This window comes from Rattus norvegicus, chromosome 17, assembly GCF_021556685.1.
Source record: "Rattus norvegicus strain SHRSP/BbbUtx chromosome 17, alternate assembly SHRSP_T2T, whole genome shotgun sequence".
Lineage (NCBI taxonomy): Eukaryota > Metazoa > Chordata > Mammalia > Rodentia > Muridae > Rattus > Rattus norvegicus.
The window spans coordinates 43,519,582-43,536,034 of NC_141550.1; positions in this window are offsets into that span (position 1 = coordinate 43,519,582).

Sequence of the window (16,453 nt, forward strand, 5' to 3'; positions counted from 1 at the left end):
TCAGTAGGTTCCCAATTGGATTCGCATGTAATAAGCTTGTTATTCGAATAGAGCAACCTTTTAACGATCTGAAACACTGTTTCTTTGTGAATTCAGTTAGTTCCCAGTAGCAGGCTCTTGTAATACGTGTACTTTTAAAGATTTATCAAATTTTGGTGAGCCGAATATCAGTAACTTGGTGAATACAGTTAGTTCCCAATAGGCCGCAGTAGTAATAAGTGGACAGTTTGGGATATAGAAAAATTTTCACGAATGGAAATAAAATTTCTAGGCGAATTCTGTGAGTTCCCAATGGGACATGCTTGTATGAGTGTGCTTTTCATTATATATATCAACATTTTAATTAACGGAATCTAAGTATCACGTTGAATTCAGTAGGTTCCCAATAGGATTCACATTAATAAGCTTGTTATTCGAGATAGAGAAACGTTTTAACGAACTGAAACACTGTTTCTTTGTGAATTCAGTTAGTTCCCTTAGCAGGCTTCTGTAATATGTGTACTTTTAAAGATTTATCAAAATTTGGTGGGACGAATCTCAGCAACTTGCTGATTTCAGTTACTTCCCAATAGTCCGCAGTAGTTCTAAGTGGACTTTTCGGGGTATAGAAAAATTTTCACGAATGGAATCAAAATTTCTAGGTGAATTCAGTGAGTTCCCAATGGGACATGCCTGTGTGAGTGTGCTTTTCAATATATAGCAACATTTTAAGGAACGGAATCAAAGTATCACCGTGAATTCAGTAGGTTCCCAATAGGATTCGCATTTAATCAGGTTGTTATTAAAGATAGAGCAAAGTTTTTACGAACTGAAACACTTTTTCTTTCTGAATTCAGTTAGTTCCCAGTAGCACCCTCTTGTAATATGTGTACTTTTAAAGATTTATCAAAATTTCGTAAGCCGAATCTCAGTAACTTGGTGAATTCAGTTAGTTCCTAGTAAGCCGCAATAGTAATAAGGGGACTGTTCTGGATATAGAAAAGTTTTCACGAGTTGAATCACAATTTTTAGTTAATTCAGTGAGTTCCCTAGGGGACATGATTGTATGAGTGTTTTTTACAATATATAGCAACATTTTAAGGAAAGAAATCTAAGTATCATGGTTAAATCAGTAGGTTCCCAATAGGATTCGAATGTAATAAGCTTGTTATTCGATATAGAGCAAAGATTTAACGAAGTGAAACACTGTTTCTTTGTGAATTCAGTTAGTTCCCTGTAGCAGGCTCTTGTAATATATGTACTTTTAAAGATTTATCAAAATTTGGTGAGCCGAATCTCTGTAACTTTGTGAATTGAGTTAGTTCCTAGTAGGCCACAATAGTAATAAGTGGACTGTTCGGGATATAGAAAAATTTTCAGGAATTGAATCAAAATTTCAAGGCGAATTCAGTGAGATCCCAATGGGACATGCTTGTATGAGTTTGCTTTTCAATATATTGCAACATTTTAAGGAACGGAATCTAAGTATATTGGTGAATTCAGTAGGTTCCCAATAGGATTCGCATGTAATAAGCTTGTTATTCGAGATAGAGCAACGTTTTAACGAACTGAAACACTGTTTCTTTTTGAATTCAGTTAGTTCCCTGTAGCAGGCTCTTATAATATGTGTACTTTTAAAGATTTATCAAAATTTGGTGAGCCGAATCTCAATAACTTGGTGAATTCAGTTAGTTCCAAATAGTCCGCAGTAGTACTAAGTGGACTGTTCGGGGTATAGAAAAATTTTCACGAATGGAATCAAAATTTCTAGGCGAATTAAGTGAGATCCCAAAGGGACATGCTTGCATGAGTGGGCTTTTCAAGATATACAATAATTTTAAGGAACGTAGTCTAAGTATCACGTTGAATTCTGTAGGTTCCCAATAGGATTCAAAGGAATAAGCATGTTATTCAAGATAGAGCAACGTTTTATCGAACTGAAACACTGTTTCTTTGTGAATTCAGTTAGTTCCCAGTAGCAGGATCTTGTAATATGTGTACTTTTAAAGATTTATCAAAATTTCGTGAGCTGCATCTCAGGAAATTTGTGAATACAGTTAATTCCTAGTAGGCCGCAAGAGTTACATGTGGACTGTTCGGGATAAACAAAAATTTTCACGAATGGAATCAAAATTTCTAGGTGAATTCAGTGAGTTCCCAATGGGAAATGCTTGTTTGAGTATGCTTTTTAAGATATAGCAACATTTTAACTTATGGAATCTAAGTATCATGATGAATTCAGCAGGTTCTCAATAGGATTCGCATGTAATATGAGTACTATTCAAGATAGAGCAACGTTTTAACGAACCGAAACACTCTTCTTTGTGATTTCAGTTAGTTCCCACTTCTGGCTCTAGTTATATGTGTACTTTTAAAGATTTATCAAAATTTGGTGAGCCGAATCTCTGTACGTTCGTGGATTCAGTACTTCCTAGTAGGACGCAATAGTAATAAGTGGACAGTTCCGGATATAGATAAATTTTAAGAATGGAATTAACATTTCTAGGCAAATTCAGTGAGTTCCAAATGGGACATGCTTGTATGAGTGTGCTTTTCAATATATAGCAACATTTTAATTAACGGAATCTAAGTATCATGGTGAATTCACTAGGTTCCCAATAGGATTCGCATGTAATAAGCTTGTTATTCGAGACAGAGCAATGTTTTAACGAACTGAAACACTGTTTCTTTGTGAATTCAGTTAGTTCCCAGTAGCAGGCTCTTGTAATATGTGTACTTTTAAAGATTTATCAGAATTTGGTGAGCCGAATCACAGTAACTTGGTGAATTCAGTTAGTTACCAATAGCCCGCAGTAGTAATAGTGGTCTGTTCGGGATATAGAAAAATTTTAACGAATGGAATCAAAATTTCTAGGTGATTTGAGTGAGTTTCCAATGGGACATGCCTGGGTGAGTGTGCTTTTCAATATATAGCAACATTTTAAAGAACGGAATCTAAGTATCACGTTGAATTCATTGGGTTCCCAATAGGATTCGCATGTAATCAGGTTGTTATTCAAGATAGAGCAAGGTTTTTACGAACTGAAACACTGTTTCTTTGTGAATTCAGTTAGTTCCCAGCCACCCACTTGAATATGTGTACTTTTTAAGATTTATCAAAATTTGGTGAGCCGAATCCCTAACTTTGTGAATTCAGTTAGTTCCTAGTAGGCCACAGTAGTAATAAGTGGACTTTTCGGGGTATAGAAAAATTTTCACAAATGGAATCAAAATTTCTAGGTGAATTCAGTGAGTACCAAATGGGACATGCCTGTTTGAGTGTGCTTTTCAATATATAGCAACATTTTAAGGAACAGAATCAATGTATCATGTTGAATTCAGTAGGTTCCCAATAGGATTCGCATTTAATCAGGTTGTTATTAAAGATAGAGCAACGTTTTTACGAACTGAAACACTGTTTCTTTGTGAATTCAGTTAGTTCCCAGTAGCACCCTCTTGTAATATGTGTACTTTTAAAGAATTATCAAAATTTGGTAAGCCGAATCTCTAACTTTGTGAATTCAGTTAGTTCCTTGTAGGCCGCAATAGTAATAAGAGGACTGTCCGGGATATAGAAAAATTTTCAGTAATTGAATCAAAATTTGTAGGCGAATTCTGTGAGTTCCAATTGGAACATGGCTGTGTGAGTGTGCTTTTCAATATATAGCAACATTTTAAGAAACGGAATCTAAGTATCGTGGTGAATTCAGTAGGTTCCCAATAGGATTCACATGTAATAAGCTTGTTATTCAAGATAGAGCAACGTTTTAAGGAACTGAAACACTGTTTCTTTGCGAAATCAGTTAGTTCCCAGTAGCAAGCTCTTGTAATATGTGTACTTTTAAAGATTTATCAAAATTTGGTGAGCCGAATCTCAGTAACTTGGTGAATTCAGTTAGTTCCCAATAGGTCGCAGTAGTAATAAGTGAACTGTTCGGGATATAGAAAAATTTTCACGAATGGAATTAAAATTTCTAGGCGAAATCAGTGAGTTCCCAATGGGACATGCTTGTATGCGTGTGCTTTTCAATATATAGCAACATTTTAAGGAATGGAATCTAAGTATCATTTTGAATTCAGTAGGTTCCCAAAAGGATTCGCATGTAATAAGCTTGTAATTCAAGATAGAGCATCTTTTTAACGAACTGAAACACTGTTTCTTTTTGAATTCAGTTAGTTCCCAGTAGCATGCTCTTGTAATATGTGTACTTTTAAAGATTTATCAAAATTTGGTGAGCCGAATCTCTGTAAGTTTGTGAATTCAGTTACTTCCTAGTAGGCCGCAATAGTAATAAGTGGACTGTTCGGGATATAAAAAATTTTCACGAATGGAATTAGCATTTCTAGGCAAATTCAGTGAGTTCCAAATGGAACATGATTGTATGAGTGTGCTTTTCAATATGTTGCAACATTTTAAGGAACGGTATCTAAGTATCACGTTGAATTCAGTAGGTTCCCAATTGGATTCGCATGTAATAAGCTTGTTATTCGAATAGAGCAACGTTTTAACGATCTGAAACACTGTTTCTTAGTGAATTCAGTTAGTTCCCAGTAGCAGGCTCTTGTAATACGTGTACTTTTAAAGATTTATCAAATTTTGGTGAGCTGAATATCAGTAACCTGGTGAATACAGTTAGTTCCCAATAGGCCGCAGTAGTAATAAGTGGACAGTTTGGGATATAGAAAAATTTTCACGAATGGAAATAAAATTTCTAGGCGAATTCTGTGAGTTCCCAATGGGACATGCTTGTATGAGTGTGCTTTTCATTATATAAATCAACATTTTAATTAACGGAATCTAAGTATCACGTTGAATTCAGTAGGTTCCCAATAGGATTCACATTAATAAGCTTGTTATTCGAGATAGAGAAACGTTTTAACGAACTGAAACACTGTTTCTTTGTGAATTTTGTTAGTTACCTGTAGCAGGCTTCTGTAATATGTGTACTTTTAAAGATTTATCAAAATTTGGTCCGCCGAATCTCAGCAACTTGCTGATTTCAGTTACTTCCCAATAGTCCGCAGTAGTTCTAAGTGGACTTTTCGGGGTATAGAAAAATTTTCACGAATGGAATCAAAATTTCCAGGTGAAATCAGTGAGTTCCCAATGGGACATGCCTGTGTGAGTGTGCTTTTCAATATATAGCAACATTTTAAGGAACGGAATCAAAGTATCACGTTGAATTCAGTAGGTTCCCAATAGGATTCGCATTTAATCAGGTTGTTATTAAAGATAGAGCAAAGTTTTTACGAACTGAAACACTGTTTCTTTCTGAATTCAGTTAGTTCCCAGTAGCAGGCTCTTGTAATATGTGTACTTTTAAAGATTTATCAAAATTTCGTGAGCCGAATCTCAGTAACTTGGTGAATTCAGTTAGTTCCTAGTAAGCCGCAATAGTAATAAGGGGACTGTTCTGGATATAGAAAAGTTTTCACGAGTTGAATCACAATTTTTAGTTAATTCAGTGAGTTCCCTAGGGGACATGCTTGTATGAGTGTTTTTTACAATATATAGCAACATTTTAAGGAAAGAAATCTAAGTATCATGGTTAAATCAGTAGGTTCCCAATAGGATTCGCATGTAATAAGCTTGTTATTCGATATAGAGCAAGGATTTAACGAAGTGAAACACTGTTTCTTTGTGAATTCAGTTAGTTCCCTGTAGCAGGCTCTTGTAATATGTGTACTTTTAAAGATTTATCAAAATTTGGTGAGCCGAATCTCTGTAAGTTTGTGAATTCAGTTAGTTCCTAGTAAGCCGCAATAGTAATAAGGGGATTGTTCTGGATATAGAAAAGTTTTCACGAGTTGAATCACAATTTTTAGTTAATTCAGTGAGTTCCCTAGGGGACATGCTTGTATGAGTGTTTTTTACAATATATAGCAACATTTTAAGGAAAGAAATCTATGTATCATGGTTAAATCAGTAGGTTCCCAATAGGATTCGCATGTAATAAGCTTGTTATTCGATATAGAGCAAGGATTTAACGAAGTGAAACACTGTTTCTTTGTGAATTCAGTTAGTTCCCTGTAGCAGGCTCTTGTAATATGTGTACTTTTAAAGATTTATCAAAATTTGGTGAGCCGAATCTCTGTAACTTTGTGAATTGAGTTAGTTCCTAGTAGGCCACAATAGTAATAAGTGGGCTGTTCGGGATATAGAAAAATTTTCAGGAATTGAATCAAAATTTCAAGGCGAATTCAGTGAGTTCCCAATGGGACATGCTTTTTTGAGTGTGCTTTTCAATATATTGCAACATTTTAAGGAACGGAATCTAAGTATATTGGTGAATTCAGTAGGTTCCCAATAGGATTCGCATGTAATAAGCTTGTTATTCGAGATAGAGCAACGTTTTAACGAACTGAAACACTGTTTCTTTTTGAATTCAGTTAGTTCCCTGTAGCAGGCTCTTATAATATGTGTACTTTTAAAGATTTATCAAAATTTGGTGAGCCGAATCTCAATAACTTGGTGAAATCAGTTAGTTCCAAATAGTCCGCAGTAGTACTAAGTGGACTTTTCGGGGTATAGAAAAATTTTCACGAATGGAATCAAAATTTCTAGGCGAATTAAGTGAGATCCCAAAGGGACATGCTTGCATGAGTGGGCTTTTCAAGATATACAAAAATTTTAAGGAACGTAGTCTAAGAATCACGTTGAATTCTGTAGGTTCCCAATTGGATTCAAAGGAATAAGCATGTTATTTAGATAGAGCAACGTTTTATCGAACTGAAACACTGTTTCTTTGTGAATTCAGTTAGTTCCCAGTAGCAGGATCTTGTAGTATGTGTACTTTTAAAGATTTATCAAAATTTCGTGAGCCGCATCTCAGGAAATTAGTGAATACAGTTAATTCCTAGTAGGCCGCAAGAGTCATATGTGGACTGTTCGGGATAAACAAAAATTTTCACGAATGGAATCAAAATTTCTAGGTGAATTCAGTGAGTTCCCAATGGGACATGCTTGTTTGAGTGTGCTTTTTAAGATATAGCAACAATTTAACTTACGGAATCTAAGTATCATGATGAATTCAGCAGGTTCCCAATAGGATTCGCATGTAATATGAGTACTATTCAAGATAGAGCAACGTTTTAACGAACCGAAACACTCTTCTTTGTGATTTCAGTTAGTTCCCACTTCAGGCTCTAGTTATATGTGTACTTTTAAAGATTTATCAAAATTTGGTGAGCCGAATCTCTGTACGTTCGTGGATTCAGTACTTCCTAGTAGGCCGCAATAGTAATAAGTGGACAGTTCCGGATATAGATAAATTTTTAAGAATGGAATTAACATTTCTAGGCAAATTCAGTGAGTTCCAAATGGGACATGCTTGTATGAGTGTGCTTTTCAATATATAGCAACATTTTAATTAACGGAATCTAAGTATCATGGTGAATTCACTAGGTTCCCAATAGGATTCGCATGTAATAAGCTTGTTATTCGAGACAGAGCAATGTTTTAACGAACTGAAACACTGTTTCTTTGTGAATTCAGTTAGTTCCCAGTAGCAGGCTCTTGTAATATGTGTACTTTTAAAGATTTATCAGAATTTGGTGAGCCGAATCACAGTAACTTGGTGAATTCAGTTAGTTACCAATAGGCCGCAGTAGTAATAAGTGGTCTGTTCGGGATATAGAAAAATTTTCACGAATGGAATCAAAATTTCTAGGTGATTTGAGTGAGTTTCCAATGGGACATGCCTGGGTGAGTGTGCTTTTCAATATATAGCAACATTTTAAAGAACGGAATCTAAGTATCACGTTGAATTCAGTGGGTTCCCAATAGGATTCGCATGTAATCAGGTTGTTATTCAAGATAGAGCAAGGTTTTTACGAACTGAAACACTGTTTCTTTGTGAATTCAGTTAGTTCCCAGCCACCCACTTGAATATGTGTACTTTTTAAGATTTATCAAAATTTGGTGAGCCGAATCCCTAACTTTGTGAATTCAGTTAGTTCCTAGTAGGCCACAGTAGTAATAAGTGGACTTTTCGGGGTATAGAAAAATTTTTACAAATGGAATCAAAATTTCTAGGTGAATTCAGTGAGTTCCGAATGGGACATGCCTGTTTGAGTGTGCTTTTCAATATATAGCAACATTTTAAGGAACAGAATCAATGTATCATGTTGAATTCAGTAGGTTCCCAATAGGATTCGCATTTAATCAGGTTGTTATTAAAGATAGAGCAACGTTTTTACGAACTGAAACACTGTTTCTTTGTGAATTCAGTTAGTTCCCAGTAGCACCCTCTTGTAATATGTGTACTTTTAAAGAATTATCAAAATTTGGTGAGCCGAATCTCTAACTTTGTGAATTCAGTTAGTTCCTTGTAGGCCGCAATAGTAATAAGAGGACTGTCCGGGATATAGAAAAATTTTCAGTAATTGAATCAAAATTTGTAGGCGAATTCTGTGAGTTCCAATTGGAACATGGCTGTGTGAGTGTGCTTTTCAATATATAGCAACATTTTAAGAAACGGAATCTAAGTATCGTGGTGAATTCAGTAGGTTCCCAATAGGATTCACATGTAATAAGCTTGTTATTCAAGATAGAGCAACGTTTTAAGAACTGAAACACTGTTTCTTTGCGAAATCAGTTAGTTCCCAGTAGCAAGCTCTTGTAATATGTGTACTTTTAAAGATTTATCAAAATTTGGTGAGCCGAATCTCAGTAACTTGGTGAATTCAGTTAGTTCCCAATAGGTCACAGTAGTAATAAGTGGACTGTTCGGGATATAGAAAAATTTTCACGAATGGAATTAAAATTTCTAGGCGAAATCAGTGAGTTCCCAATGGGACATGCTTGTATGAGTGTGCTTTTCAATATATAGCAACATTTTAAGGAATGGAATCTAAGTATCATTTTGAATTCAGTAGGTTCCCAAAAGGATTCGCATGTAATAAGCTTGTTATTCAAGATAGAGCATCGTTTTAACGAACTGAAACAATGTTTCTTTTTGATTTATTTAGTTCCCAGTAGCAAGCTCTTGTAATATGTGTACTTTTAAATAGTTATCAAAATTTGGTGAGACGAATCTCTTACTTTGTGAATTCAGTTAGTGCCTAGTAGGCCGAATAGTAATAAATGGACTGTTCGGGGTATAGAAAAATTTTCAGGAATTGAATCAAAATTTGTAGGCGAATTCAGTGAGGTCCCAATGGGACATGCTTGTTTGAGTGTGCTTTTCAATATATTGCAACATTTTAAGGAACGGAATCTAAGTATATTGGTGAATTCAGTAGGTTCCCCATAGGATTCGCATGTAATAAGCTTGTTATTCGAGATAGAGCAACGTTTTAACGAACTGAAACCCTGTTTCTTTTTGAATTCAGTTAGTTCCCTGTAGCAGGCTCTTCTACTATGTGTACTTTTAAAGATTTATCAAAATTTGGTGAGCCGAATCTCAATAACTTGGTGAAATCAGTTAGTTCCAAATAGTCCGCAGTAGTACTAAGTGGACTGTTCGGGGTATAGAAAAATTTTCACGAATGGAATCAAAATTTCTAGGCGAATTAAGTGATATCCCAAAGGGACATGCTTGCATGAGTGGGCTTTTCAAGATATACAAAAATTTTAAGGAACGTAGTCTAAGAATCACGTTGAATTCTGTAGGTTCCCAATAGGATTCAAAGGAATAAGCATGTTATTCAAGAGAGAGCAACGTTTTATCGAACTGAAACACTGTTTCTTTGTGAATTCAGTTAGTTCCCAGTAGCAGGATCTTGTAGTATGTGTACTTTTAAAGATTTACCAAAATTTCGTGAGCCGCATCTCAGGAAATTTGTGAATACAGTTAATTCCTAGAAGGCCGCAATAGTAATAAGTGGACTATTCGGGATATAGAAAAATTTTCACGAATGGAATTAGCATTTCTATGCAAATTCAGTGAGTTCCAAATGGGACATGATTGTATGAGTGTGCTTTTCAATATATAGCAACACTTTAAGGAACGGTATCTAAGTATCACGTTGAATTCAGTAGGTTCCCAATTGGATTCGCATGTAATAAGCTGTTATTCGAGATAGAGCAACGTTTTAACGATCTGAAACACTGTTTCTTTGTGAATTCAGTTAGTTCCCAGTAGCAGGCTATTGTAATATGTGTACTTTTAAAGGTTTATCAAATTTTGGTGAGCCGAATCTCAGTAACTTGGTGAAAACAGTTAGATCCCAATAGGCCGCAGTAGTAATAAGTGGACAGTTTGGGATATAGAAAAATTTTCACGAATAGAAATAAAATTTCTAGGCGAATTCTGTGAGTTCCCAATGGGACATGCTTGTATGAGTTTGCTTTTCATCATATATATCAACATTTTAATTAACGGAATCTAAGTATCACGTTGAATTCAGTAGGTTCCCAATAGGATTCCATTAATAAGCTTGTTATTCGAGATAGAGCAACGTTTTAACGAACTGAAACACTGTTTCTTTGTGAATTCAGTTAGTTCCCTGTAGCAGGCTCCTGTAATATGTGTACTTTTAAAGATTTATCAAAATTTGGTGGGCCGAATCTCAGCAACTTGCTGATTTCAGTTAATTCCCAATAGTCCGCAGTAGTTCTAAGTGGACTTTTCGGGGTATAGAAAAATTTTCACGAATGGAATCAAAATTTCTAGGTGAATTCAGTGAGTTCCCAATGGGACATGCCTGTGTGAGTGTGCTTTTCAATATATAGCAACATTTTAAGGAGCGGAATCAAAGTATCACGTTGAATTCAGTAGGTTCCCAATAGGATTCGCATTTAATCAGGTTGTTATTAAAGATAGAGCAACGTTTTTACGAACTGAAACACTGTTTCTTTCTGAATTCAGTTAGTTCCCAGTAGCACCCTCTTGTAATATGTGTACTTTTAAAGATTTATCAAAATTTCGTGAGCCGAATCTCAGTAACTTGGTGAATTCAGTTAGTTCCTAGTAAGCCTTAATAGTAATAAGGGGACTGTACTGGATATAGAAAAGTTTTCAAGAGTTGAATCATAATTTCTAGGCGAATTCAGTGAGTTCCCTAGGGGACATGCTTGTATGAGTGTTTTTTACAATATATAGCAACATTTTAAGGAACGAAATCTAAGTATCATGGTTAAATCAGTAGGTTCCCAATAGGATTCGCATGTAATAAGCTTGTTATTCGATATAGAGCAAGGATTTAACGAAGTGAAACACTGTTTCTTTGTGAATTCAGTTAGTTCCCTGTAGCAGGCTCTTGTAATATGTGTACTTTTAAAGATTTATCAAAATTTGGTGAGCCGAATCTGTAACTTTGTGAAATGTGTTATTTCCTAGTGTGCCGCAATAGTAATAAGTGGACTGTTCGGGGTAAAGAAAAATTTTCAGGAATTGAATCAAAATTTCTAGGCGAATTCAGTGAGTTCCCAATGCGACATGCTTGTTTGAGTGTACTTTTCAATATATAGCAACATTTTCAGTAACTGAATCTAAGTATCATTGTGGATTCAGTAGGTTCCAAATAGGATTCACATTTAATAAGCTTGTTATTCAAGGTGGAGCAACGTTTTAACAAACTGAAACACTGTTTCTTTTTTAATTCAGTTAGTTCCCAGTAGCAGGCTCTTGTAATATGGGTATTTTTAAAGATTTATCAAAATATGGTGAGCCGAATCTGAGTAACTTGGTGAATTCAGTTAGTTCCCAATAGGCCGAGGTAGTAGTAAGTGGAGTGTTCGGGATATAGAAAAATTTTCGCGAATGGAATTAAAATTTCTAGGCGAATTCAGTGAGTGCCAAATGGGACATGATTGTATGAGTGTGCTTTTCAATATATAGCAACATTTTAAGGAACAGAATCTAAGTATCACGTTGAATTCAGTAGGTTCCCAATAGGATTCGCATGTAATAAGCTGTTATTCGAGATAGAGCAACGTTTTATCGAACTGAAACCCTGTTTCTTTGTGATTTCAGTTAGGTCCAAGTAGCAGGCTCTTGTAATATGTGTGCTTTTAAAGATTTATCAAAATTTGGCCAGCCAAATCTCAGTAACTTTGTGAATTAAGTTAGTTCCTAGAAGGCCGCAATAGTAATTGGTGGACAGTTCGGGATACAGAAAAATTTCCAGGAACTGAATCAAAATTTCTAGGCGAATTCAGTGAGTTCCCAATGGGACATGCTTGTATGAGTGTTCTTGTCAATATATACAACCTTTGGAGGAACGGAATCTAAGTATCATGGTGAATTCAGTAAGTTCCCAATGGGATTCGCATGTAATAAGCTTGTTATTCAAGATACAGCAACGATTTAACGAACTGAAACACTGTTTCTTTGTGAATTCAGTTAGTTCCCAGTAGCAGGCTCTTGTAATATGTGTACTTTTAAAGATTTATCAAAATTTCGTGGGCCTAATCTCAGTAACTTGGTGAATTCAGTTAGTTCCCAATAGGCCGCAGTAGTAATGAGTGGACTGTTCGGGATATAGAAAAAATTCACGAATGGAATCAAAATTTCTAGGCGAATTCAGTGAGATCGCAATGGGACATGCTGGTAAGAGTGTGCTTTTCAAGATATAGCAACATTTTGAGGACCGTGTCTAAGTATCACGTTGAATTCAGTAGGTTCCCAATAGGATCCGCATGGAATAAGCTTGTTATTCGATATAGAGCAACGTTTTAACGATCTGAAACACTCTTTCCTTGTGAATTCAGTTAGTTCCCAGTAGCAGGCTCTTGAAATATGTGTACTTTCAAAGATTTATCAAAATTATGTGAGCCGAATCTCAGTAACTTGGTGAATTCAGTTAGTTCCCAATAGGCCACAGTAGTAATAAGTGGACTGTTCGGGATATAAAAAAGTTTTCACGAATGGAATTAAAATTTCTAGGCGAATTCAGTGAGTTGCAAATCGGACATGCTTGTATGAGTGTGCTTTTCAATATATAGCAACATTTTAAGGAACGGAATCTAAGTATCATGGTGAATTCAGTAGGTTCCCAATAGGATTCGCATGTAATAAGCTTGTTATTCGAGATAGAGCAACGTTTTAAAGAACTGAAACACTGTTTCTTTGTGAATTCAGTTAGTTCCCAGTAGCAGCCTCTTGTAATATGTGTAATTTTAAAGATTTATCAAAATTTGGTGAGCAGAATCTGAGTAACTTGGTGAATTCGGTTAGTTCCCAATAGGCCGCAGTAGTAATAAGTGTACTGTTAGGGATATTGAAAAATTTTCACGAATTAAATCAAAAATCGAGGCGAATTCAGGGAGTTCCCAATGGAACATGCTTGTATGAGTGTTTTTTACAATATATAGCAACATTTGAAGGAACGAAAACTAAGTATCATGGTGAATTCAGTAGGTTTCCAATAGGATTCGCATGTAATAAGCTTGTTATTCGATATAGAGCAAAGTTTTAATGAACTGACACTGATTCTTTGTGAATTCAGTTAGTTCCATGTAGCAGGCTCTTGTAATATGTGTACTTTTAAAGATATTTCAAAATTTGGTGAGCCGAATCTCAGTAACTTGGTGAATTCAGTTAGTTCCCAAGAGGCCGCAGTCGTAGTAAGTGGAATGTTCGAGATATAGAAAAATTTTCACGATTCAAATCAAATTTCTAGGAGAATTCATTGAGTTCCCAAGGGACATGCTTGTATGAGTGTGCTTTTCAATATATAGCAACATTTGACAGAACGGAATCTAAGTATCACTTTGAATTCAGTAGGTTCCCAATAGGATTCGCAAGTAATAAGCTAGTTATTTGAGATAGAGCAAGGTTTTAACGAACTGAAACACTGTTTCTTGGTGAATTCAGTTAGTTCCCTGTAGCAGGCTCCTGTAATATGTGTACTTTTAAAGATTTATCAAAATTTGGTGGGCCGAATCTCAGCAACTTGCTGATTTCAGTTACTTCCCAATAGTCCGCAGTAGTTCTAAGTGGACTTTTCGGGGTATAGAAAAATTTTCACGAATGGAATCAAAATTTCTAGGTGAATTCAGTGAGTTCCCAATGGGACATGCCTGTGTGAGTGTGCTTTTCAATATATAGCAACATTATAAGGAGCGGAATCAAAGTATCACGTTGAATTCAGTAGGTTCCCAATAGGATTCGCATTTAATCAGGTTGTTATTAAAGATAGAGCAACGTTTTTACGAACTGAAACACTGTTTCTTTCTGAATTCAGTTAGTTCCCAGTAGCAGGCTCTTGTAATATGTGTACTTTTAAAAATTTATCAAAATTTTGTGAGCCGAATCTCAGTAACTTGGTGAATTCAGTTAGTTCCTAGTAAGCCGCAATAGTAATAAGGGGACTGTACTGGATATAGAAAAGTTTTCACGAGTTGAATCATAATTTCTAGGCGAATTCAGTGAGTTCCCTAGGGGACATGCTTGTATGAGTGTTTTTTACAATATATAGCAACATTTTAAGGAACGAAATCTAAGTATCATGGTTAAATCAGTAGGTTCCCAATAGGATTCGCATGTAATAAGCTTGTTATTCGATATAGAGCAAGGATTTAACGAAGTGAAACACTGTTTCTTTGTGAATTCAGTTAGTTCCCTGTAGCAGGCTCTTGTAATATGTGTACTTTTAAAGATTTATCAAAATTTGGTGAGCCGAATCTGTAACTTTGTGAAATGTGTTATTTCCTAGTAGGCCGCAATAGTAATAAGTGGACTGTTCGGGGTAAAGAAAAATTTTCAGGAATTGAATCAAAATTTCTAGGCGAATTCAGTGAGTTCCCAATGGGACATGCTTGTTTGAGTGTACTTTTCAATATATAGCAACATTTTCAGGAACTGAATCTAAGTATCATGGTGGATTCAGTAGGTTCCAAATAGGATTCACATTTAATAAGCTTGTTATTCAAGGTGGAGCAACGTTTTAACAAACTGAAACACTGTTTCTTTTTTAATTCAGTTAGTTCCCAGTAGCAGGCTCTTGTAATATGGGTATTTTTAAAGATTTATCAAAATATGGTGAGCCGAATCTGAGTAACTTGGTGAATTCAGTTAGTTCCCAATAGGCCGAGGTAGTAGTAAGTGGAGTGTTTGGGATATAGAAAAATTTTCGCGAATGGAATTAAAATTTCTAGGCGAATTCAGTGAGTTCCAAATGGGACATGATTGCATGAGTGTGCTTTTCAATATATAGCAACATTTTAAGGAACAGAATCTAAGTATCACGTTGAATTCAGTAGGTTCCCAATAGGATTCGCATGTAATAAGCTGTTATTCGAGATAGAGCAACGTTTTATCGAACTGAAACCCTGTTTCTTTGTGATTTCAGTTAGGTCCAAGTAGCAGGCTCTTGTAATATGTGTGCTTTTAAAGATTTATCAAAATTTGGCCAGCCAAATCTCAGTAACTTTGTGAATTAAGTTAGTTCCTAGAAGGCCGCAATAGTAATTGGTGGACAGTTCGGGATACAGAAAAATTTCCAGGAACTGAATCAAAATTTCTAGGCGAATTCAGTGAGTTCCCAATGGGACATGCTTGTATGAGTGTTCATGTCAATATATACAACCTTTGGAGGAACGGAATCTAAGTATCATGGTGAATTCAGTAAGTTCCCAATGGGATTCGCATGTAATAAGCTTATTATTCAAGATACAGCAACGTTTTAACGAACTGAAACACTGTTTCTTTGTGAATTCAGTTAGTTCCCTGTAGCAGGCTCTTGTAATATGTGTACTTTTAAAGATTTATCAAAATTTCGTGGGCCTAATCTCAGTAACTTGGTGAAGTCAGTTAGTTCCCAATAGGCCGCAGTAGTAATGAGTGGACTGTTCGGGATATAGAAAAAATTCACGAATGGAATCAAAATTTCTAGGCGAATTCAGTGAGATCGCAATGGGACATGCTGGTAAGAGTGTGCTTTTCAAGACATAGCAACATTTTGAGGACCGTGTCTAAGTATCACGTTGAATTCAGTAGGTTCCCAATAGGATTCGCATGGAATAAGCTTGTTATTCGATATATGGCAACGTTTTAACGATCTGAAACACTCTTTCCTTGTGAATTCAGTTAGTTCCCAGGAGCAGGCTCTTGAAATATGTGTACTTTCAAAGATTTATCAAAATTATGTGAGCCGAATCTCAGTAACTTGGTGAATTCAGTTAGTTCCCAATAGGCCACAGTAGTAATAAGTGGACTGTTCGGGATATAAAAAAGTTTTCACGAATGGAATTAAAATTTCTAGGCGAATTCAGTGAGTTGCAAATGGGACATGCTTGTATGAGTGTGCTTTTCAATATATAGCAACATTTTAAGGAACGGAATCTCAGTATCATGGTGAATTCAGTAGGTTCCCAATAGGATTCGCATGTAATAAGCTTGTTATTCGAGATAGAGCAAGGTTTTAACGAACTGAAACACTGTTTCTTTGTTAATTCAGTTAGTTCCCAGTAGCAGGCTCTTGTAGTATGTGTACTTTTAAAGATTAATCAAAATCTCGTGAGCCGAATCTCAGTAAATTGGTGAATACAGGTAATTCGTAGTAGGCCGCAATAATACTAAGTGTACTG